This window comes from Fukomys damarensis, unplaced genomic scaffold (genome assembly GCF_012274545.1).
Source record: "Fukomys damarensis isolate Sample0158 unplaced genomic scaffold, DMR_v1.0_HiC HiC_scaffold_21, whole genome shotgun sequence".
NCBI classification, from domain to species: Eukaryota; Metazoa; Chordata; class Mammalia; order Rodentia; family Bathyergidae; genus Fukomys; species Fukomys damarensis.
The window spans coordinates 13,653,951-13,678,108 of NW_022900933.1; the positions used below are offsets into that span (position 1 = coordinate 13,653,951).

Sequence of the window (24,158 nt, forward strand, 5' to 3'; positions counted from 1 at the left end):
GCTCGCACTCTGCACAGCGGTCCCAGCGCGCCTCGCCCGCCTCCCACGCCCCTCGCCCGGCCCTCGGGGCTGTCCGAGTTTCTCCCGTGCAGGGTCAAAACAAGTTTAACATGTGCAGTCCTTAAAAAGGAACAAATGTTGTCTTTCAAAAAGCCAGTGGGCCATGGCTGGCTTCCCACATTACCAGGGATGGCAGAGTGATTTAAGAGCTTGTGAGTGCCCACTGGAGGTTAGGTGCTGACACCTGCTCTCAATTAGTACACTAAGTTGAGGTTACCCCCTACCAACTATACCATTGATTGCAACCACCACCAACCTCCAAAGAGTATTTTACAGTTCAGAAAACACTCTTCACAGATAAGTGCTGGTATATTGAGTAGGAGCATGGACTGTTGGTTTTATGTCAAGCCAAATTTTCTCCTGGGTCTCCTAGTATTAATGAAGGCTTTGTCTTTGCAAAAAGATTCTGTGGGATTGGAGGTGAAAACAGCAAAAAACAAAACAAAACAAAAAAACAACAAAACCGTCTTAAGACAGTCAACATGTCAGGCTGAGCCAATCACTTTACATGCCTTCCCCTTTAAAGCTTCAGCAGAAACCTAGTGCTACGTACTATTAATAACCACTTGTTTTAAAGCTGGGTTTTAGACCCATAAAATAACAGAAGTCTGATGTTCTATTGCCATCGCATAAGGCGGTAGTTGGGGATCCTACGACCTGCGAGGCACAAACGGACTTCCACTCCAGCAGCCTGACCCCCAAAACTCACCTACAGTTGAGATCATCTTTCAGACGTGATGGAGGGCAGCAGATTTCCTTACTCTCCTTCACCACAGCCCCACTGCAGCGTCACCCACACAGAGCTGCCCACCCTCTTCTGCTCCCTGCTTCCCCCTGCCCTCCTCCCTAGACCATCTGCTGGGAGGCCCCAGGCGCTGTCCCTCCACCACTCAGCAAGGCCCGGGGGCTCTGCCAGCAAGGAGGACCCACTGGGGAGGCCCGAGATCCACGCTCCTGCCTGTGCCTCTCACTCTGACCGTCCCAGAGCAGCGGGAGGCTGTGCTACTCAGAGTCCTAGGCTTCACTTAGGTGCACCGTTGGAATGGAACAAGTGGAGGGTCTCTCTCACCACTGAAGGGAACAATTTCCCCTTTAGACTGTGAGGCTGGATGAGGGGGGAAGAATAGAAAAGCTCAGAAGCGCGTCAGCATGAGCTTAGGGTTTAACACGAGCAACCTAGGTTCTCTTTTTCCTCTTCATCCTCTCTGCCCTCTTTCCTCCGATCTTCCTTTTTCCCCTCCCTCCCTTCTTTCCGTCTTTCCACGTTCCCTCCCTCCTCCTCCTTTCCCTTCCTCCTTTCCACCTTCTTACATCCTTCTATTCTTCCTTCCTTCTCTCGCTCCCCCCTCCCTTCTCCTTCCTGCCTTCCTTTCTTTCTTTCCTTTTGGAATAGTGCATCTGTTTTGCTGCACACACTCCAGCAAATCAACGGGAGCCAATCAACAACACACAGCCTGAGCAAGCACCATCCAAAGCCTTTGCTTCTGCGGCTCAAGTCACTTCCCTACTAGAGTAGTGAGCTGGTTCAGAATGCTCACTTTGCACACTCGGGATGTCTTTTATGTGGAGGCTTGGATGTGTCCAGGTGTAACTGTTCTGCCCCCGGTTGTCAATCGGTGTTCTAGTGCTTATGAATAACCCAGAGTCGGCACACTTGCCTCCTGTCACTTGAGTTAGCCTGACAGTGACCCATCCCTCTCTTCCCCTCCGCCCCCAGCTCCTAGGTGATGACTGGAGCCTGTGACATGAGCTGGGTCTGCCCGTGCTGTCCTGGTTCTCTCCCTTTGTCTCACCCCACTTACCTGGGCCCATCCCTGCCGTTACTCCCCTCTAGGGCTGTGGATGTGGGTGAGAAGGAAAGGAAAGAAGAGACTAAAATCACAGCAATGATCCCATCAAGCCCCAACATTACCCACATTTCCTTCTAGTCACGCGTTATGAAAATGGTGGTCCTGATTCTCTGACCTCCGTGAGTCTGTGGTGTGGAGAAAGGGAGAATTGCTACAGATGCTGAATCCAGTACTCCTCAAGGAAGCCTTCAGCCCTGCTCCTGCCTCCACCCCACCCAGCTTGCTTTCTCCCTGTCCTGGCTTCTCTCCTTTATAGAACCGGATGCCCAGAAAAGGCTTGAAGCTGAAATGTAATTATCCCTCAAGTATTATCTGAAACGGGGAATTGAAACAAAAGGGATCAAAGAAAAGCCTCTGGAGAGAGGACAAGGAGCACTAGAAGAAGTTGTCCTGGGTTCTGTGTCCTTGGTGAGTGCTGTGGCTTCTCTGACCACCAGTGGCTTCCTCTACACCACAGGAACACCCATCCATCTGCTGCAGACAGGGTCGTTTCTCCGGGTTGCTCCTACCTCTGAAGAAACAAAACACAGCGATGGATGCTACCTACAAGGTGGAGGAAAGGAATCTTGAGAGCTTGTGATTTCCAAGAAGTGCTTTGGTCAGTGCCTTGAAACCAGCCTGCCACGTGTGGCCACTCCATCATCTGACCGTATCTGACAGTATCAGCCCAGCCCTTTCAGAACTCCATCCATTTCCTGAAAACATATCCGGATCGCCCAGTGAGCTCCTGCTGTCTTCTAAAACCTGGTCCCAAAGTTCTACACTCTGGGAAACCTGTCCTAGCCTGGAGGTGCAAGGAAAGCTTCCCCTCCAGGCTCCCCCGGGACTGATCCACATTTGGAGCCTGCTGCTTTGCACAGCCACTGTTCCCTTCTTTTGGAAAAGGGATTTTTGTGGAAAGGGATTTTGCCTTCTTTGTCATTGCCTGGTGCAATTCCCGATTGATTGTTTGAAAGGCAAGAGAGATAATAATTCTTTTTTAAAGTATTTATTAAGTGTACTGGTACATTTTAGATATACAGTACACTTATATTCATCATTGGGATCTCGTACCTTTACATGACTTATCTTGGTTATTTTTCCTCATTCCCCAGCCCTCCTTTCACCCCCCACCCTTCTCTGTTTACAAAGACAGAGTTTCCTTGGTTTTCCTTTTCACATATTTTTTCTTTTCCATTTTTACCTTCCCCCTACTCCTCCCACTTCCTCTACTCTTTTAGATCTTTTCTTCCTATTACCTAATATCAATTATACATTTTATCCTTATTTACTCTTTTAGTTTTTCACACCAGAGAAACTGTTCAATATTTACATATGTGTGACTTGTTACTTTTGCTTTAGAGTATGGTCTCAATGTGCATCCACTTAGCTATAAATATCTTGTTTCTCATTCTTTATGGCTGAGTAGTACTCCATTTTATATTAAAAAAAAAGAAAACACATCTTCTTTATCCAGTCTCAACTTGATAGGCAATTGGACTGTTTCCAAATTTTAGCTATTACAAACTGTGCTGCTATAAACATGGGTGAGTATATCATTATGGTATGATTCTTTTAATTCTTTGGGGAAGATATCCAGAAGAGGAATAGCGGGATCAAATAGGACTTCTAATCCTAGTTCTTTTAGGTATTTCCTTATTGATTTTCACAGTGGCTGCACCAGTCTGCACTCCCACCAACAATGGAGAAGGGTTCCTTTCTCCCCAAAACCCTGCCAGCATTTGTTATTGGTTGATTTCTTGGTAGTAGCCATTTTTTCTGGGGTGAGATGGAATCTCAGTGTTGTTTTCATCCACATCTCTCAAATGACCAGTGATGTTGAACATTTTTTCATATGATTATTTTCTGCTTTTACTTCTTTGAGAAATGTCTGTTCATTTCAGGTGCCCATTTTTGAATTGGATCTTTATATTTGGGGATCTGATTTTTTTTTTGAGTGCTTTATATATTAGGTAGTAGACCTTTGTCTGAGGAACAGCTAGTAAAATTTTTTTCCCACATTGTGGGTTGTCTCTTAGCTCTGCTTGTGATTTCTCTGGTGGTGCAGAAGCTTTTTAAAAAGATGAGATCCCGATTGTTGATTTTTTGTTCTAGTTCCTGTGCTACTGAGGTTTTGTTCATAAAGTCTCTTCCTATGCTGATATCTTCAAGAGTTTTACCTAATTTATCTTCCAGCAAGTTTAGTGTTTCTGTTTTAATATTTATATATTTAATCTACTTGGATTTTAGTTTAGTGCATAGGGATCTAGTTTTAATCTTTGGCAAATTGAAATCCAGTTTTTCCCACCATTTATTAAAGAGGCTATCTTTCCTCCAGTGAGGATGGTTGGCTCCTTTGTCAAAGATGAGGTGGCTGAGTATGTCAGGAGTTGTTTCTGCATCCTTTAATCTAATAATACTTTTATGATGATCTAGCATTTAACCTTTTATCATTCAGTCCTCATACAGCCCTGGGGGTTAAACATAAGGTGAAATAATTTTCCCAGGTCATTTTTATAAGTGGCTGCTATAGTTTGAATCTGGTTTGGCCCCATCAGAGCTCATATAGGCCTTGGTCCCCAGTGCACCATTACTGGGAGGTTTGGGCCAGAGGGAGGTGTTTGGCCATGGGGTGGGGTCTTCCAGTGAGTGAGTCAGTGCCTGTCTTTTGGGGAGGGGTTCTGACTCTCTGGCTGAGGATTTACCCAAAAAGCAGGCTGTTAAGAAGCCACTTCAGGTGTTCCCTGGCTCTCTTGCCTCTGTTCTGCATATATCTGCTTGCTTTGCCACTTTCCACCATGACCTGAAGCAGCAAGTGGCTTAACCGAAGCCGAGAAGATGCAGCCTCTTGACCTTAGATTTCCACCACAGCGAGCTTCTTGTCTTTATTAGAAATAAACTTCTTGTCTTCCTTATGAATTACTCAGATGTTCTATTATAGCAACAATAAGCAGACTCAGACAGCAGAACTGAAGATCAGGCCCAGTCCTGAGGGCACAGGCCCCAGAGTGCAGGTGTCTCAAGCTGCTTCCAGTGGTGTAGTAGGACAGTTCCTGCAAAGATAGTACCTACTCCTTAGCCTCCTTCTCCTTTCTGTCCCAGCAAGTCTAAATGTCAGGCGGCTAAGATAGCTGTGTCAACTCCCCAGAAAATACAGCTGTTAAAGACTTGCCTTTCTTATATGACTGTCTTCTTCCTCTGACAGGGACACTCCTTGGAAGGCCGAGATTGTTTCCCGCAGACCATAGACTTTAGGTGTCTAGCACCAGCTGGGGCCTTCTCCCTTAAAGCATGATCTCTCTGAGTTGTTGGAGACCTTATCTCTCTGCCGAGAACCTTGTGTAAATCACCAAATAATAAGCGATTCATGACCCTCCAGTTGTGTGTCCTAAACCACTTATCAGTGTGGACTCAGTTTTCTCACTGGGAAAATAGGAATTCAATTTAATAGCTATCACTTAAATGTTCACCATGTACAGTCAAGAATTAGGAACTGGGGATCTAGATTGAAAGATAGAAAGGATATGGACTCTACCCTCAAAAATATAAAGTCAAATAGAAGAGATAGGAAAGTGGATTGGAATAAAGTAGATCCAGAAGTAAGAATATAAATACTTGCCCTGCCTGCTCTATAGAGTTGTGCCAAAAATCAAATGAAAGCAAGGATATTTAATATTCTTATAACACTATGCAAATATATAAGGAGTGATTGAAATATATATTAAATCTCTCAGGAGGGATGGATGGAACAGAGGTTTAGGGAGAGGGGAGACGGGCAGCAAGGCTCCTGGCATTCAGGCCTGGCTCATGCCTGGTCCTGCCTGCTAAGAACCAGTAACCCAACAAGGGTCATTTTTACTAAGGATAGCTCTGGTGGGCTTGAATCATTTTTGTTCTTTTTTAAAATTGGTGTATGTTTGTGATAAGTAACCGTTACATTCATTTTGGGGAATCAGTACATATATAATATTTTGATCATATTGAATCCCTTTACTACCTAGCATCAATCATTTGTAACTAAAAGACGTAATCAAAGCATCAAGCCAGGTGTGATGGTGCTTATCTATAATCCCAGCACTCAAGGAAGCTGAGGCAGGAAGATCATAAGTTTAAGCTTAGCAAGATCCTGTCTCACGTCAGAGCTAGGATGTCCTGTCAAAAACCTGCTTGCTTTTATGCCTGAATTGAAGATGGCACTTTTTTAATTGGTCCCTGCTACAGGGCTTGAGAACTGTTTTCTGTGCAAGCATCCTGGATCTCTGTGATAGACAGTTAGTGTCCACTTGCCCAGCTGGCTGGCCACACCCTAATCTCTTGCCTTAATACTAATAAATTCATTTTATGGATTTGATTACATTTGGACAACATGGCAAAATGAATGCCAAAATCCAAAACAAAATTCCTTTTATTATTGTTTTCCATATTCCCATTGAGGCATCTGTGGGAACAGCATAAGGCTCAATTATAGCTAGAGTTGTATGACTTTCTATCAAGAGTGAGACAGTAAATATTTTAGGCCATATGATCTGTCACAACTACTAAACTCTGTCGTGGTAGCATAATAGCAACTATGGACAATATGCAAACAAATAGGTATTTGTGTTCCACTAAAACTTTATGGGCACTCAAAAAAAAAAAAAAGATCCTGTCTCAAAAATAAGAAAATAAAAATAAAAAAGACTGAGAATACAACTCATTGCAAAGGCCCTGGGTTCAATCCCCGGTGGCACACACACATGCCAAATCTCTAAGCTAAAGAATTCCTCTAGCCTGTGTAAGAGAGCTCTGTCACTCAGTACCACTGGTATCACTGAATACCAGCTCTTTATTAAAGCTCATAGAAGAAATTTGGCTTCACCTTCAGTGATACAGTGGTACCTCGACATGAACTTAATTCTTTCCACGATTCTGGCCACAAACCAGATTGGATGAGAAGCAAATCAAATTCAATAGTTAGGTTCAATATTGATCTTAAGGATAAAATTTATTTGGTTCTCGTCCAATTGGGTTTGCTACCAGAATTGTGAGAATTAGGTTCATGAAACGAGATGCCACTTATGAAACCGGCCACTGGGTGTCAGTCTTCTGGCCAATTGGCTCTTGAAGCTCCTGAATTTACCAGATTGGGTCCGGGGAGCCTTTGGGTAGCAACAGAGGGAGAGGTCATTTGTGGCTGTCCCCGAGAAGCTCTGGGGCCGTGGATGTGATGGTGTTTCTCAGACCTCCAGCCTGCTGCATTCGGGTAACATCCATTAAGCCTACACATGCCGTGCATTTACTTCGGGGGAGCTGCCGCCCACCGTTCCTTGTTCTGTCCTACCTGACCCAGTGGACATAGACCTCATCTGGTCCATCAAAATCTCTGTCTAGGCAATTTGAGCTTTGAGCTGAATCATCCCACAGCAGCACCACATAGAAAATTCCAGAGGACCGTGATACTGATTATGCCCAAAGCAGGCTGTGAAGGATCAACCCCACAATTGGCTGGTTTATATGAGTGGGTCTGACTGAGGCCGATGTGCAAGGCCAGAGTAACTCGCACCCAAATGCTGTCCCCATGACGTTCTAATTACAACCATATACTACATCTGTTTTATTCCTAATTCTAAAATGCTTTGTCGTGTCCTTTATGAGCCTTGTTTACATTAATTTCTGTAGAAACTGCTCGTAGCTTGCCTTTACCCCAATTGATTGCCAGTAAACATCAGCACCTGGAACTGGTCAGGGCCTATGTCGGTTGCACCGGCATTGGTCCTCCTAGCACCCCACTTCCTCTCTCTTGGTTCTGGCTCTTAGTGTATTTTTTTCCTCAGGCCTGCGTCCTATACTGGGCAGGTGGGGACTGGAACTTAACTGCAGGGTCTCCTAGGAAATCTCCCCAGGACCCTGCTGAAATAGGGGCACACTGTCCTGGGTGCGGCTCTTCTTCTAGCTCTGTAGTCACCCAGTCTCCGTCACACAAAGAACAAACCTACTGAACTACATTAGCCAGTCAGGTTGTAGGTGTTTTGGTTTGGTTTAGTTTTGTTTTTATATTAATTTTATTGGTACATTTAATGTTTACACTACAATGACGTTCATTGTTGGAAATCTGTACCTTTACATAATCAATCTTGGTTCTTATTTTTCTGCCTTCCCCTGACCTCCCTCCCTCTCTAACTACAAAGACCTTTTTCCATTATTTTTCATTTTCTCGTATTAATTCAATTCCCTTCTTTCTTTACTCCTATCCCTCCCATTTCCCCTTCCCTTTCTCCCTTTTCTTCCTATTTCACATTATCTGTAGACCTTTTAGTCCTTATCTACACTTTCAGTGTCTCACCCTAGAGAAACTATTCAGTATTTACACATGTGTGTTCGATTTATATCACTTATATCACCGAAATATTCATTCATTTAGCTCTAAATGTCTCTAATTTCTCATTTTTATGGCTGAGTACTATTCCATTTTACTTTAAAAAAAACCACACATTTTCTTCTTCCACTCTCCTGTTGATGGGCAATTGGGCTGCTTCCAAATTTTAGCTATTACAAACTGTGCTGCTATGAACATGGGTGCACATATATCACTGTGGTATGATTCTTTTAATTCTTTAGGGAAGATACCCAGCAGAGGGATAGCTGGGTCAAATGGGACCTGCAATCCTAGTTCTTTGAGGTATCTCCATATTGATTTCCACAGTGGCTGGACCAGTCTGCACTCCCACCAGCAGTGGAGCAGGGTTCCTCTTTCCCCACAGCCCTGCCAGCATTTGTCATTGGTTGATTTCATGATAGCAGCCATAATTTCTGGGGTAAGGTAGAATCTCAGCATTGTTTTCATATGCATCTCTCGAATGACCAGTGATGTTGAACATTTTTCATATGTTTATTTGCTATTTCTACTTCTTTGGGAAATGTCTGTTCATTTCAGATGCCCACTTTGGGATTGGGTCTTTAAATTTGGGAGATCTGATTTTTTTTTAAGTTCTTTATAATATATTCTAGATCGTAGACCTTTGTCTGAGGAACACCTGGTGAAAATTTTTTTCCACATTGTGAGTTGTCTCTTCATGCTGTTGGTGTTTTCTCTTGCTCTGCAGAAGCTTTTAATAAGAAGACATCCCACTTGTTGATTCTTTGTGCTAGTTCATGGGCAACTGAGGTTTTGTTCATAAAATCTTTTCCTATACCAACAACTTCAAGAGTTCTACCTAACCTCTCTGCCAGCCAGTTTAGTGTTTCTGTTTTAATATTTAGATCTTTAATCCATTTTGATTTTAGTTTAGTGCATGGGGAGAGATGTAGGTCTAGTTTTAATCTTTGGCAAGTTGAAACCCAATTGTTCCAGCACCATTTTATTAAAGAGTGTGTCTTTCCTCCAGTGAGGGTGTTCGGCTCCTTTGTCAAAGAAGAGGTGACTGAGTGTGTCTGGAGTTGTTTCTGCATCTTCTAATCTGTTCCACTGGTCCTCAGGTCTGCTTCTTTGTCAGTAACATACTGTTTTTATCACAGTAGCTTTGTAGTATAGTTTCAAGTTGGGGATTGTGATATCCCTTACCTTGTCTTTGTTGCCTAGAATTGCTTTTGCTATTCTAGGTCTCTTCTTGTTCCAAAAGAGAATTTTTATTGTTTTCTCAAGGTCTGTGACATATGCTGTTGGGATTTCAGTTGGGATTGCATTGAATCTATATAGCAGTTTTGGAAGTATGGCCATTTTCACTATGTTGATTCTTTCTACCCAGGAGCAAGGGATGTCTTTCCGCTTTCTGATATCCTCTTCAATCTCTTTTTTTTTTCAGAGTGCTATAGCTTTCAGAGTAGAGGTCTTTGATTTCTTTTATTAGGTTGATTCCGAGGTATTTCAATTTTTTGGATGCTGTTTTGAAAGGAATTGATTGCCCCATTTCTCTCTCAGGGAGTCTGTTTTTTGTGTACAAAAAAGCTATTGATTTTTGTGTGTTAACCTTGTATTTAGCTACTTTACTGAATTTGGTTCTTAAGCCTAGGAGACTTTTGGTGGAGTTCTTGGTGTCTTCTATATAGAGTATTGTGTCATCTGCAAATAATGACAATTTGACTTCATTTCTTATTTTTATTGCTTTTATTTCTTTCTCTTGTCTAATTGTTGTGCCTAATGTTTCAAAAACTATATTGAACTGGAGTGGTGATAGTGGACATCCTTGTCTTGTTCCTGATTTTAGCATGAGGGATTCTAGTTTTTGACCATTTAGTATGATATTAGCTGTTGGTTTTTCATAGGTGGCTTTTATCAGGTTGAGGTAGAGACCATTCTATTCCAATTTTCTGTAGGGTTTTTATCATGAATGCATGTTGAATGTTGTTGAATGCTTTTTCTGCCTCTATTGAGATGATCATATGGTTTTTAATCCTTGTCTCTATTTTTTTTGGCACCGGGGATCGAACTCAGGTCTTTGTGCTTGCGAGGCAGGCAGCAGAACCACTGAGCTAAATCCCCGGCCTATCCTTGTCTCTATTAATATGGTGTATTACAGTTATTGTTTTGTGTATGTTGAACCATCCCTGAATCCCTGGAATGAATCCCACTTGGTCAGTATGATATTCTTAATGATTTTCTGCATTCTATTTGCCAGTATCTTATTAAGGATTTTCACATATATGTTCATTAGTAATATTGGCCTGTAGTTCTCTTTTTCAGTTAGGTCTTTCTCTGCTTTGGGGATCAAGATGATGCTTGCTTCCAGGAATGAATTTGGGAGTATTGCTTCCCTTTCAATTTCATTGAAGAATTTAAACAGTAGTGGCAGTAGTTCCTCTTTAAATGTCTTGTAGAATTCATCAGTGAAGCCATCAGGACCCAAGCTTTTCTTAGCTGGTAAGTTTTTAATTACATTTTCAATTTCATTGATGATACTGGGTTGTTTAGAATTTTTAGGTCATCTTCATTCAACTTTGGTAATTCATATGAATCTAGGAATTTGTCCATTTCTTCTGTATTTTCCATCTTATTGGCATAGAGGTTCTCAAAGTAGGTATTGATGATCCTCTGGATTTCTTCTGGGTCTGCTATAATTTCACCCTTTTCATTCTTATTTGCCTGGATTTGGCCTTTTGTTTCCTTTTTTTTGATAAACTTGACCAAAGGTTTGTTAATTTTGTTTATTCTTTTGAAAAACCACTCTTGACTTTGTTGATTTTTTTTTGTATTGTTCTTTTAGTCTCCATTGCATTGATTTCTGCTCTGATCTTTATAATTTCCTCCCTTGTATGAGCTTTGGGTTTGTCCTGCTCTTCTTTTTCTAGAAGCTTGAGGTTCAGCATCAGATTGTTTAATTGAGCTCACTCTGTTTTCCTAATATTCATATTCAGGGCTATGAATTTCCCTTGTAAGACTGCTTTCATTGTGTCTCATTGATTCTGATATGTTGTATTGTCGTTGTAATTTAATTGTAGGGACTGTCTGATTTCTTCTTTAATATCCTCTGTGACCCATTGGTTATTCAGAAGTGTGTTGTTCAGTTTCCATATGTTTTTGAAATTCTTGCAGTTTCTTTTGCTATTGATCTCCAGTTTCATCACACTATGCTCTCATAATATACAAGGAATAACTTCATTTCCTGTGTACTTACTTAGACATGTTCTGTGAGTGAGTATGTGGTCTGTTTTGGAGAATGACCCATTTGCAGCTGAAAAGAATGTATATTCTGATTTTGTGGGGTGGAATACTCTGTAAACATATGTTAAGTTCATTTGCTTAAGAATTTGATTGAGTTCTAGTATTTCATTGTTTATTTTCTGTCTAGTTGATCTATTTGTGACAGTGGGGTATTGAGCTCCCCCATCCTATTATATTAGTGCTTATTTGATTTTTCATGTCCATTATATTTGTTTTATATAGTTGGGTACACTAGTATTTGGTGCATATATATATTATTATTCCCTTTAGAAGGATGTCGTGTCCTTCTTTGTCTCTTAGTCACTGTTCGTTTGAAATCCATTCGATTTGCAAAGAGGATAGCTTTTTTTCAGCTTCCTGTCACATGGAGTATTGTTTTCCACCCTCTACCCTTCAGTCTATGAGTTTCTTTTTGAAGTATTTGTTTCTTATATGCAGCGTATTGTTGGATCTTGCTTCTTGACCCATTCTACCAATCTATTTTGTTTGATTGGTGAATTGAGACCATTAACATTGATGGCTATAACTGATATGTATTGACTTATCCTTGTCATGACTTTTTCTTTTTGTTGGATTCTCCCTCTTTGCATTTAATTTCTTGTCATGCCCAATGGATTCATTCTGCTGGGCTTCCTGGGATTGTGATCCTCATTGTCATTTCCCAGGATATTGTTTAAAATTTTTTGGAATGCTGGTTTGGTAATCATGAAGTGTTCCTTAGGTGCACTTTGTCATGAAAGTATCTTATTTCTCCATCAATTTTGAAAGTTAGTTTTACAGGATACATCAATCTAGGTTGGAGGCTGTTTTCCTTTAGGATGAGAAATATCTCACTCCAAGCTCTTCTTGCCTTGAGGGTTTGTGTTGAGAAGTCTGCTGTGATTCTGATAGGCTTTCCTTTGTGTGTTATTTGTTTCTTTTCTCTGACTGAATTTTGTTCTTCCATTGGATTTCTGGAATCTTAACTATTATATACCTATGGGTAGATTTTTTTTTCTTTTTTTGCTCATGGCTTGTTGGAGTCCTATATGCCTCTCTTATCTGTATATCAAAATGTTATCCCTTACTTGGAGGTTTTCTGCCATTACTTCTGTGAACTGTTCTTTTATGTCACCTGCACTCTCCTCTTTCTTCATTGACTCCAATCAACCTTATATTATTCTTCTTTGCATCACCTATCAGCTGTTGGATTGATTTCTTGTGGTCCCTTACTATTTTTAAGAAATTTTTCTTTTTCTGGTCACTCATTGAAATCCTATCTTCTGTATCTGAAATTCTGTCTTCTCATTGGCTCATTCTGCTTTGTAAACTTTCAAAGGAGTTTTTAATCTCCTGGAAATCTGTTTGCATCTGTTTTATGGATTCCATTTGTTTCCTATGTTGGGATTCTGTCATGTTCCTCAGCTCCTCTATTTTTTTATCTGTGTCAGCTCTAGATTTATTAATTATGACTTGCAGTATGAGCAAAATCTTTGCTGTTACTGAGCAATTATTTCTGACTTCATTTTTTCCAGATCCTCTTTTGTTGCCAGTTTAGGGAGTTCAGGTGGTTGAGTATCAGAGTTCCATCTCATTTCCCTTTGCAGGTACCTTAGGTGATCTGGAAGTCTGGTTTGGGGCTTGTTTCCATGTCTTCTCATTTCGACAGATGTAGCTTGCTGTGCCTTTATTGAGACAACATTTTTCTCCCCAGTGGTCTTTAATTCTCAGCAAGCCCCCAAGAGGTCTTTTCTCTGCTGCTCCCCAGTATACCTATTCCTGGCCTGCTATGGGATAGGCTTCTGACTGAAGCTCATGGGCTTCTGCAGCTCTTTCCTTGGCAGGCCTTGGCTGGACAGGGTTTTCCAAACCTCTGGAAGCGGCACTGGTCTGGACCACGTTGCTGCTCCCCAGGATCTGTGCATACTCACTGATGCTATGGGATGGGCCTCTCACTCTGGTTTAGTTTTTTTTGGGGGGGTTGTTTTGGTTTGGATTGTTTTTTTGGTTCTGAGGATTGAACCCAGGGTATTCACATTGGATTATATCCCCAGCCTTTTGTATTTTCATTTTCTTACTTTTGAGACAAGGTAAGTTGCTCAATTGCCCAGGCAGTGCTTGAACTTGTGATCCTTCTGCCTCAGCCTCCCAGAGTGCTGAGATTACAGGTGTGCACCACTACACCAGGCTCCAATCAGTTATTTTTAACCAAAGAGTCTATACATTGTCTGCATTTTTTCAAATAAAATCACTTAAATGAGTGAAGAGAACAGAAGGAAAAGATAGAAGAGGAAAGTTGTATTGTGTCCCCTACCTAAGCTTACAGCCCTGGCCTAGCTCCTATTTTAAGACCTTTCCATGAATCTATATTTACCATGAGGTTCTTTTATTCATGAAAATCTATACAGGCCATCTGGCTGGAGGCTGAAGCTTATTTCAGAACAGCAATTCTGTTATTTCTACAAAGCCCCTGTTTGCTCCCCATGTACCTGTTCTCTCTTCTGCCAAACACCTATGCTTATTTTCAAGGGTAAAAAAAAAAAAAGGACCCAGATTCTATAGCAGGATGTAAGTGGTACTTAGTGACAGACCCAAGCCAATCAAGGTGGCATATACCTACTGTTCCAATACTTGGGAAGCTGAGGAAGGAGAATCAGTTGAGCCCAAGGCCAGCCTGGGCAACATAACAAGACTTGTCTCAAGAAAAAAAAAAAAAAAAAAAGCGCAAGCTTTTTGTCATAAATGTTCTTAATGAGCATTATGTATTCTTTCTAACCAATACCGATTCCTCAAAATGTAAAACTAATGCCTAGAAGTTGCCTCCCACAGTAAAACTCATAGAATCCCAATAGACCAGTAACATGGAGCTAACTAATAGCAGATCTAGAACCAGAGATCAGGTATTATTGTCATAAGAGCAGAGTTCTTTCCACTATTCAATGCCTCCTTTCACATGACAATTTGTTTTCTTTAACTATAAGAATTTATTCATCACTCTACATAATTGGGGGGGATAAATATTTAACCATGGATCTGGATATAGAAACCTAGAAATATTTGCCTCTATTAATATTAAAAATCTACAAATTATGCAGATCATATGTTATTAGGGATACAGAATGCAAGCAACACTATTATTCATACAAATCTTGGCTATTTTGTAACCAAAGCTTCCTGGCACATGGTTGTTGTTGTTATTTTTAATTCTTTCAAACAACTCAGTTATGTGGTACACTCAGAACTAAACCAGTGAGAGGAAATGCCAAGAAAATGGATTCGGGCAAGACATGTTTAAGGGGAGCAAGTGCTCCATCACAAGAAGTCAAGCAAAGGTTCGACAGACAACCATTTGGTAATGGGTTTGGAGAACAGTGGTTCTCCAACTTTTTTAAGTGCCAGAATCTCCACAAGGACTTATTAAGGTTGAAATTGCTGGGCCCCAGTGGTTCCAATTCATGGAGATGGAAGTGGGGCTGGAAATGTTGCATGCCTACCCAGTGCCAGGCAAAGCTGCTGCTGGCCCAGGACATACTTTAGAGCCACTATGGAATCCAAAAGTCACAGGTAAGTCACACTTCACCCTAACTAAGTGTGGGGGTCCAGCCCCCACTGGTCGAACAGTACCTGAAGGAGAGCGTGAGGACTGAAAAGGAAAGACTCTACGCAGAGTGGAGACAAAAGACTGTCTGCTTTATTTGAGGCAAACCCGGTTATTTATACACACATTATCAGCACATTATCTTGTGTAGATACACAAGAAACATCTGCAGAAAGACACCACAAGAGAATGTTTAGACACCATAATATTTTACGATTCCTAAGGTCAAAAGGTATTCACATGCATTTTGGGCTGGAATGTTCTCTTTATCTGATCACAGTAGCTTCATTAAGTTGATAGATTAGCTCCTTGTTGTTAACCACTTCTAGTTTTCTGCATACTATTGTTAGGTGAGAGTTTCAGTTTCCCCACAACTAAGGAGCATAAGCAAGACCACCCTTCTTAACATCCTATCAAACAACTTGAGTCCAGCATTGTCTTTTCTACCCAGTGGCTATCTCTTGTCACAGTGCTACATCCTTTGCACATTTCCCTGTGCTTACTTTGAAGCTAGGATGGGAAGTCACCTTGAAGGACACCTCACTCCCCTGGATGCTGGCTTTCAGACAGCCTTTCACAGACTGGGTGTCAAACCTCATACCCAGGTCCTCTGACAACACTGTCCCAGGCAGGGGATATACTGAGGATGGAGGTCAGGGCAAAGTGCCTGGCCTTCCACATTCCAAGTGCCTCATGGTGGGAAAGTCAAAGCACCTGCCATTGCTGCCCAAGGGGCCGCAATTGAAGGAAAGTCTGCTGCACAGCCCTGTGCCACACCTGTGAGAGTACATGGCCAACACTTGCTGGCCTTTCACTTTATGCCAACTATTGTTCTAAGCAAATTACACAGATAGCTCACTAAAGCCCTATATCAACCATACATAGTAGTAATTGGTAGACTGGGGATTTGTACCCTGATCCTTCCACTCCACACCAGACTCTTCATCAGAGAGAAGAATCAAAGTGTATGGGACAGAGAAAGAGGTCACTTTACTTTGCCATGACACCAGGCCAGCACTTCAGCCTCTGGAAGTTTTAGCATGATGTCATACCTCCATATACCTAGGCTCCTGAAATTTCATATGTACATGGCTGTTGCTCCAAAGATCACTCAAAAGATTGTGTGAGTAGCTCAGAAGTTTCTAGCTTTAACGTGCCTGCATCAGCCTCTCAAACAGGTGCTGGCATTAAGCCAAATTGCCATTCTAGCCCCCTTTCATCAGTTTAGGCTGTGCCTTGATGTCTCTCTGCTGGCATTGCTTAGAACCAAGGCACCAAAATTATCAAATAATGTGAATCTTCAAGAGAGATGGAATCTGGGTATCATTGGATGAATTTTATTCATTTGGGGCCATCAGTCCCTAGTTAATATTTCTCTACCCTCTTCCAAAGTCAGCTACATACAAGGGATGTGACCAACCTTCACCAGGAAACTGCTCTGATTTGCTTCATTCCTCCAAGACACTGAGCCATCACTTGCTTTAACATTTCATAACCAAAGAGCCAACTAAGACATTTTGGCCCCCATGGTCCTTTGCTGTACCATCCTAGACACTGGCTTCAGCAGATACCTCTTTGAAAGGTCAGTTTCTCTCTCTGATGAAATAATTAAATCTTAGCCTTGTTTGGGCCCTTTTACCCAAGTATTGGTGGTGTGAATTTGTTATTATTCAGCATGTGTAAGCACCAAATACATGTAGAGCACTGTGCTAAGAGCCAGAGGTAGAAACGAGATGCAGGCTCTCCTAAAAGAAGAGGGCAGAGGCTATACATGTTGCAACATCAATCCCAGGGCTCCTGCCCCCAAAATGATAGGCAGAGAATGGGAAGGGAAATGGGGAAGAGCCAGAATAGATAAGAGAGAAGAGCTAATCATCAGGAATCTAAAGACTGTCTGCTAGTAAAAGCAGAACAGCCTGACATTAAGTCTATTTATGGACAGCCCCAACAGGGAAATCTTATTAGCCAAAGCTATCAAAATAGACCCACTTACTAAATATGTAGTCAAACTTTTCACTCCCACTCAACTCCATATAGAAGTACCCTAAATAAAAATTTTTAGCACATCCCTTTGAAAGACATGATGACATTCCTATTTGAAGAGCAAAATAATTGGGGTGCAGATGGTAAGCAATTTGCCCACTATTACAGGTCAAGGCCATGAAAACACTAGAAACAGGTTCTTGAAAGCTTGCTGGAAACTGCTTTAGATTCCACAAATGTCTGGCCCTGCAGCGGGCATTGCACTTGTCTATTACTGAATAAGTCACTTAATTAACGACCATGTATTTGCTTATGATTCTGGAAGCTGGACTCACCTGGGCAATTCTTCTGCTGGTGACACTTAGGAGCTTGTTGCTGTCTCGTGCATTGGCTGGAGCAGGATGCTCTAAGATGACCCCACTTACAGGACCAGGCCCTGGTGCTAGCTGTTAGCTGTTCCTCTCAGCTGAGGTTGTTCCAGTAACCTGGAGCTGTCTTCATTGGGTGCAGGAACAGGCTGAGAGGCCCAAGTTGGGACCTCTAAAGCCCCTCTCTACTTGAGCACTCTGAGAGGGAAAGACCATGTAAAACAACCATCTTTAAACCAGATGGATGCCCAGACTAGGACCCTGCCAGAACCTTACCTTGGACTTTCTGGCCTCCAGAATTCTAAGTTAATTTTTTTGTGCTTTAAGCCACTGAATCTGTGATACTCTGTTATGGTAGCCTGAGAAACCTGATAGTTTGTTTATAATTTGGGATTATAAAGCTGCTATAAACATTTGTATACATGTCTGTGTAGCAGTATGCTTTCATTTCTCTTAGGTGACTAGAAAGTGGAAGAGCTGGGTTATATGCATGTGCATGGTTACTTCTTCAATGGTCAAAACTGTTTTCCAAAGTAGCTGTTACCACTTTGCACTCCCAACAGTGGTGAGTGAGGCTTCCGGTTGCTTCACACCTTTGCCAACACCTGGCATGATCCATCTTTTTCATTGTAACCCTTCTGCTGCATGTACAGTGGTAGCTTATCATAGGTTTAATTTGAATTTCCCCAATAGTAAGTGATGTTGGGCTATCTTTTCTTTTTTTTTTAAATTAGGTCGTATTTGCAATACATAATGATTACATTTGTTGTGAGGAGTTGGTATGCGTACATACTAAATCTTGATTCTCTTCTTTTTTTCATTCCCTGCCACTCTCCCCTCTGCTCCTTTCAAATCTTGGTCCCCTTTTCATTTGCAAAAGCTCTATTTTCATCATTTCTTATATCCCTTTTCTCTCCTTGCCCTCCTCCCTCCCTCCCTCCCTCCACTCCCTCCATTTTTGTTCATTCCCCATCCATTTGAAAAAGATCTCCCTATTTTCTCTTTATCTACCTCTAGAAACCATGTGATATTTAAGCTTGTGTGTCTAATTTATTTCACTTAATATCATGCTCTCAAGTTTCATCCATTTACCTATGAAGCCTCAAGTTTATCTTCCTTTATGGCAATTAGTACTCCATTGTGTATAATAAATACCACATTTTCTTTATCCATTCATCTGTTGATGGGCATAAAGGCCATTCCTAAGATTTAGCTATAAATTGTGCTGCTTTGGGTGTGTGTATCCCTGTAATATGATGACTGTAACTTTTTCAAAAAGATATCTAGAAAAGGAATAGCTAGGTCAAATGCAATTTCTAGTTTTAGTTTTTGAGGTAGCTTCACACTGGTTTCTATAGTGATTGTACTAGTTTATATTTCCACCAACAATGTTGAAGAGTTCCTTTTTTCCCCACATCCTCACCAGCATTTTTTTGTTTGTTTGTTTGTTTGTTTGTTCGTTAGGTTTTTTTTTTAAATTTCTTGATGATGGCCATTCTTTCTGGAGTAAGATGGTATCTCAATGTTGTTTTAATTTGCATTTCTGAAGTGGTAGTGATATGGGACATTTGTTCAGGTATTTATTGGCCATTTGTATTTGTTTTTCTGGGAGTATCTATTCATTCTGGTGGCCCATTTTGTAATTAGGTCTTTTGTTTTGGGAAGTCTTTTTTTTTTAGTTCTTTATATATTCTAGATCAGTGATAGTGAAACTTTTAAAGACTAAGTTCCCAAACTGCAGCAGAAAACCCACTTATTTATCAAAAGTGCACACACTACAATTAAACCTGAATGCTCAGATGCTGGGGCAACACTGGGGTGATTTGGCTTGTGTGCTGACAGAGGGGCTGGCTCTGTGTGCCCACTGCAGCATGTGCCATAGGCTCACTGCCACTGTTCTGTTAGTCCTCTGAGAAATAGCTCGCAAAAAATTTTTCCCATTGTGTATGTTGTCTCTGTACTCTTTTGGTTGTTTCCTTTGCTGTGTAGAGCTTTTTAATTTGATATGATCCCATTTGTTGATTCTTGGTATTATTTCTTGTGCCATCTGGTTTCTGTTCAGAAAATCCTAGCATACACGTATGTTTTCAAGAGTGTTACCTACTTTATCTTCTAGCAGATTACATCTTTTCCTATATTTACTTGCCAACTTGGTATCCTCTTTAGTGAAGTATCTGTTCAAATCTTTTATCCTTTATTATTCACTGAAAGCTAATTAGATACAAATTTGAATAAATTTAAGCAAGAAAATTAGATCTGAAATCTTACTGTTGTCCAGTTGGGCAGGCTTGGAAGGAAAAACCAGAGCATCCAGAAAGAATCTGTGGGCAATGAAAAATAGAGCGAGTTGTGACAACTGAAAGAACATGGTGGGCATGATAATAAGTCCTGAAAGCTTCCCAGTTTTGTCCAACTTTAACCTTGAGACCTCCGTATTAGTTTTCTCACCATTAGCACCAAATTCCAGTTCCCAGATTCTCTAAGAGCCTCATTTTCGTGACACTTCTGTGGAAGTTTCCTGGTTCAAGAGAGCACCTCTAGTGTCACTACTGCCTATGTTTGCCAGGTTTGTAGGAAAATACAGAGACTCCCATGAGAAGTGCCTAGATAAGATTTGGCCCAGAGTCTTGTCTGGGGACAGAGTTGAGCACCAAGTTGTGTCTAAAACATATTCCTGTAAAGTAGGGACCTTGGAAGGGAGGTATAATGAGGAAGGACGGGGGAGAGCTAGGAGCAAGGACGTGTGATAAGAAAGAGTGTTTTTATCAAGGACACAGTGTACAGCCATGGATCACTCCATGCTGGAAGGAGATAAGTGGGAGAGAGTCCAGATGAGCAGAATAAATGATTAAGGAACGGGGAAGCTGATTTATGAGGCTGATTTAATAGAGTTCACTGAAGCTCATTCATTTAACAAAATGTAACTGAAGCTAATTTTCCTTTAGAGCCTGAAAGGCAATGGAAATGCACACATCAAAGATTAGAAAAATAGCAAATCTAAAAATCAGCAAGCCCAGTAAGTAAAATGAACATGTCTTCATTAAGCATTTTTATCTAAACTTCTGTGTGTGTGTGTGTGTGTGTGTGTGTGTGTGCGTGTGTGTATGCTGTGACAATCCACATGTTGACATTTTCTCATTCTTTTCTATGTTTTTCCTCATTCCTTCCTTTTTTCCTTTTAGGTCCAATGAATGCTATCAGTAAGACGTAAGACCCCAGATCTCAGAACTGTTTTGTTTTTTTTTTGGTACTGGGGATCAAACTCCAGTCCTTGCGCTTGCGAGGCAGGTGCCGGAACAACTGAGCTAAATCCCCAGCCCCCAGAACTCTTATTTCCTCACCTTTTAGGGGAATCTTCCCGGCAAGGTTTGTTCATGAGTTTACCCATCTAGGGCATGTCCATATTCCTTGGGTTCCGCCCAGCTGCCAGACTGAGGCCCTTCCCAATATTCCTAACTGCTCTTTGAATTAGACCTTTTTTCAAGCCAGGAGCTCAGAAAAGATGATAAATGAACCTCATTCCACCGTCTTAACACAATCACCCAGAGCATGTTGGAACCTATGCATTGGAACCATTCAGGTCAAAACATGTTGTCTCAGTACATATATTAGAGATAGCAGTTTTGTGACCATTAATTCCATGTGTCAACCTAGCTAGGCCATGGTGCTAAGATGTCATTATCCTGGATGTTTCTGCAGGGGTATCTTTGGATGAGATTTACTTTGAAGTTGGTGGACTTTGAGTAAAGCAGATCTCTCTTCACAATATGTTGAGCCTGATCAAAACCACTAATGCTCTGACTGGAACAAAAGGCTGCCCCCTCCCAAGCAAGAGGGAATTCTCCAGCTGATTGCCTTTGAATTTCATCTGCAACATCATCTCTTCCTGGTTCTATAGAAGACTGCTTTTGGACTCAGAACTGCTGACCTTTCCTACAACTCCAGCCTGCTGTTCTCTCCATTAAAGTTTAGAATCACCCAGCCTCCATGAGGTAAGATAAGGCAATTCCTTAAAATAAATCTCTTTGTACATACACACACATCCATCCTATTGGTTCTGTTTCTCTGGTGAACTTTAATACAAATTTATACATCATCAAATATCACTAGTAATGCAGGTAAGCATTGACAATAGTGAAAATATGGTCATGAGTTTCCTCAGCTAAGAATCTAGAATTGAGAGGTTTTTAATTGCTAAAATTATGATATGCTCAGGTAAAAGTTTTTGCAAGCAAATGAATGTTGGGAACTAGACTACTTAACTCAGATCTCACCATCTTGAAGGCAGTGTTTTCTTGCCTCAGAAACAGGTCAGTATGTGGAAGACCACACGCCCCCGGCTATGGGCCAAATGTCAATAACCTGGCACTCCTGAGGCAGGACAGCATTTGTTGAGAACAGTTGTATACAGGCATTTGAGTGTAGAGAAAATCTGGTTCCTCATTTACTTAATCCTTATCCATCCATTCTCTATAGTTGCTATTCCAAAATGCATGCTACCCCTCCCCCTGTGCTTCTCACTGGTTAAGAAAAGCGGGCCAACCTCAGTTTTATTCAAGTCTGTCTGCTAGAGGAAGGTCTCCTCCCAGTCCCCACTTTATTTATTGAAAATTGTCTCTGTCTCTTTTTATTCCTCATTGTTCCCCCCAAAGGGTAACTGAGAGTCTGATCAGCCCTTCGTAAATGAAGCAATAGTTTTTGGAGGTATTTTCAGTAACACAAAAGGCCATTAGTAACATAAAAGGCCATTAGTAACATGTTTCAGCTGTCTATGTAGTCTATGCGCTATTTAATTTTAAATAAAAAATTAAAATGTGTCTTACATCAGCATAATTATTAGAGGTGGGCTCTTTCTATTTGGTCCCCTCTCTCACAACTAAAAACTATGCCAACAGGTCCTTTTTTTTTTAATAGGTCTTCATTTTTAAAAAGAGAATCTAAGGGCTAGGGATTTAGCTTAGCGGTGCTGCTACCTGCCTCGCAAGCACAAGGTCCTGAGTTTGATCTCCAGTACCCAAATAAATAAATAAATGAATAAAAATAAAAAGGGGATCTCACAAATCTGTAAGTTGGTACCAATTCCACATGGATATACCAACTTTAGTAAAAGGAAATTTTATAAGATAACAAAGTAAACTTCATCATCAAAATGCTTTATTAAATGTTCTTTTCCAGGTGTTATAAAAAGACCTTCTTTACTACCTTATAAAGCCAGCTAACACGGAGTAATAGCTAATAATTATCATTTATTGAGGATCTATAACACATTGTTTTAAATGCATTATATGCATAAATCTGTTATCCTCACAAGTTTGTTAGGTAGTGTTACGCAATAAAGAATTTGTCTGGTCTTGTCCTTCCAGGAAGAGAAACTAAGTTCTCAGACTTTCCTAAGTAATTGGAGTGTCCTGGATATTCGGGGCGGGGGGAGAAGGAGGGGTTCAGGCTACACCTGAGTTTCTGCTAATGACATAATATAGGAGGAAGTTTCATACTAGAAAGGTCATGTACCATGAGAGTTGGGGTTTTAAGCCCTGTAATATTACTTGACCTGGGAATGAAATGGCTAGGGAGGAGTGCTGGAAATTTAGTTTAATTACATGAGCCATGATTTGATCAATCATGGTTATGCAGGGAAACACCAATAAAAACTCTACAGCAAAGCTCAGTTGAACTTTCTGATTGATAATAAACACTGCTATGGTCCAGATGTTCCTATCTTCCCCAAATTCCTATAATGCAGATGTAATTCTCAATATAACAGTAATTGGAGGTGGGAGGTCTTTGGTGCTAGAAAGTGTGGCTGGCCGGGATTAGTGTTCTTGGAAGAAGAGGCTCAAGACAGATTTCGTATTTTGACGTTATGCTACACCAAGAAGGTATCTTTTCAAACTAGTAACTTACTTTTGTTTAACTTCCAGCCTCCAGAACTATAAAAAATAAATTTCTGTTGTTTAATTCATCCCCGTATACAGTACAGTAGTGCCCGAGTTTCTGAGCGCTATTGTTGGTAAACAATTTGGTACACAGAAGGATTTGTTGGCGGAATTTTGTTTTTGTTTAAAAACTGCATCAGGTGAAAAATGACTGCAGCCATCTTTCCCACACAAACACAGACATGGCCATCTTCTCCAAAATTGCAGAGCAGATTAAGTTCGTGAACCAAGGTACCGCTGTATTTTGTTATAGCAGCCTGAACTGATTCAGACACACACTGATATGCTGAGAGGATGATGTGCTCAAGGACATGGAAATTGCATTTTGGATCCTCCCAGACCTGGCCTGTGTATACCTTCATTTGGCTAGTCCAGATTTGTGTCCTGTATAAAAGCTGTGGTCATTAATATATGCTCGCCTGAGTCCTGTGACTTATTCTAGTGAACCACCACACTTCAAGGTGAGGGAGAGGTGGGTTAGAACCCCTGAACATGTAGCCAGGTGGTCAGAAGTGCAGGTGGTCTGGAAGCCCCAGGGCTTGAGTGAGTGTCTGAAGTGAGGATAATCTTGGGGAAGACTATGTCTTTAACCTGTGATATTTGTCCCAACTCCGTGTGGTGAATTTCAGAATTGCACTATAGGTGGAGATCGTTATTATCATTTAACAGTCAGAGAAAACAATGCTTGAAGCAGTGCAGTAATATTTCCAAAGACATACAGCTCATAACCAGTAACACCAGGTTTCAAATCAGATTTATCTAATTCTA

The 24,158-nt window shown here is 41.1% G+C and overlaps 1 long non-coding RNA gene across 1 annotated transcript in view; it reads left to right on the forward strand.

The window, feature by feature from the left end:
* LOC117287137 overlaps window positions 1-21,486 on the forward strand; it is a 31,664-nt gene extending 10,178 nt beyond the window's left edge. Inside the window, exon 3 of the long non-coding RNA XR_004518348.1 lies at window positions 21,154-21,486. This is a non-coding gene — a long non-coding RNA (uncharacterized LOC117287137). The remainder of the gene's footprint in view (window positions 1-21,153) is intronic.
* Window positions 21,487-24,158: the final 2,672 nt, after the last annotated feature.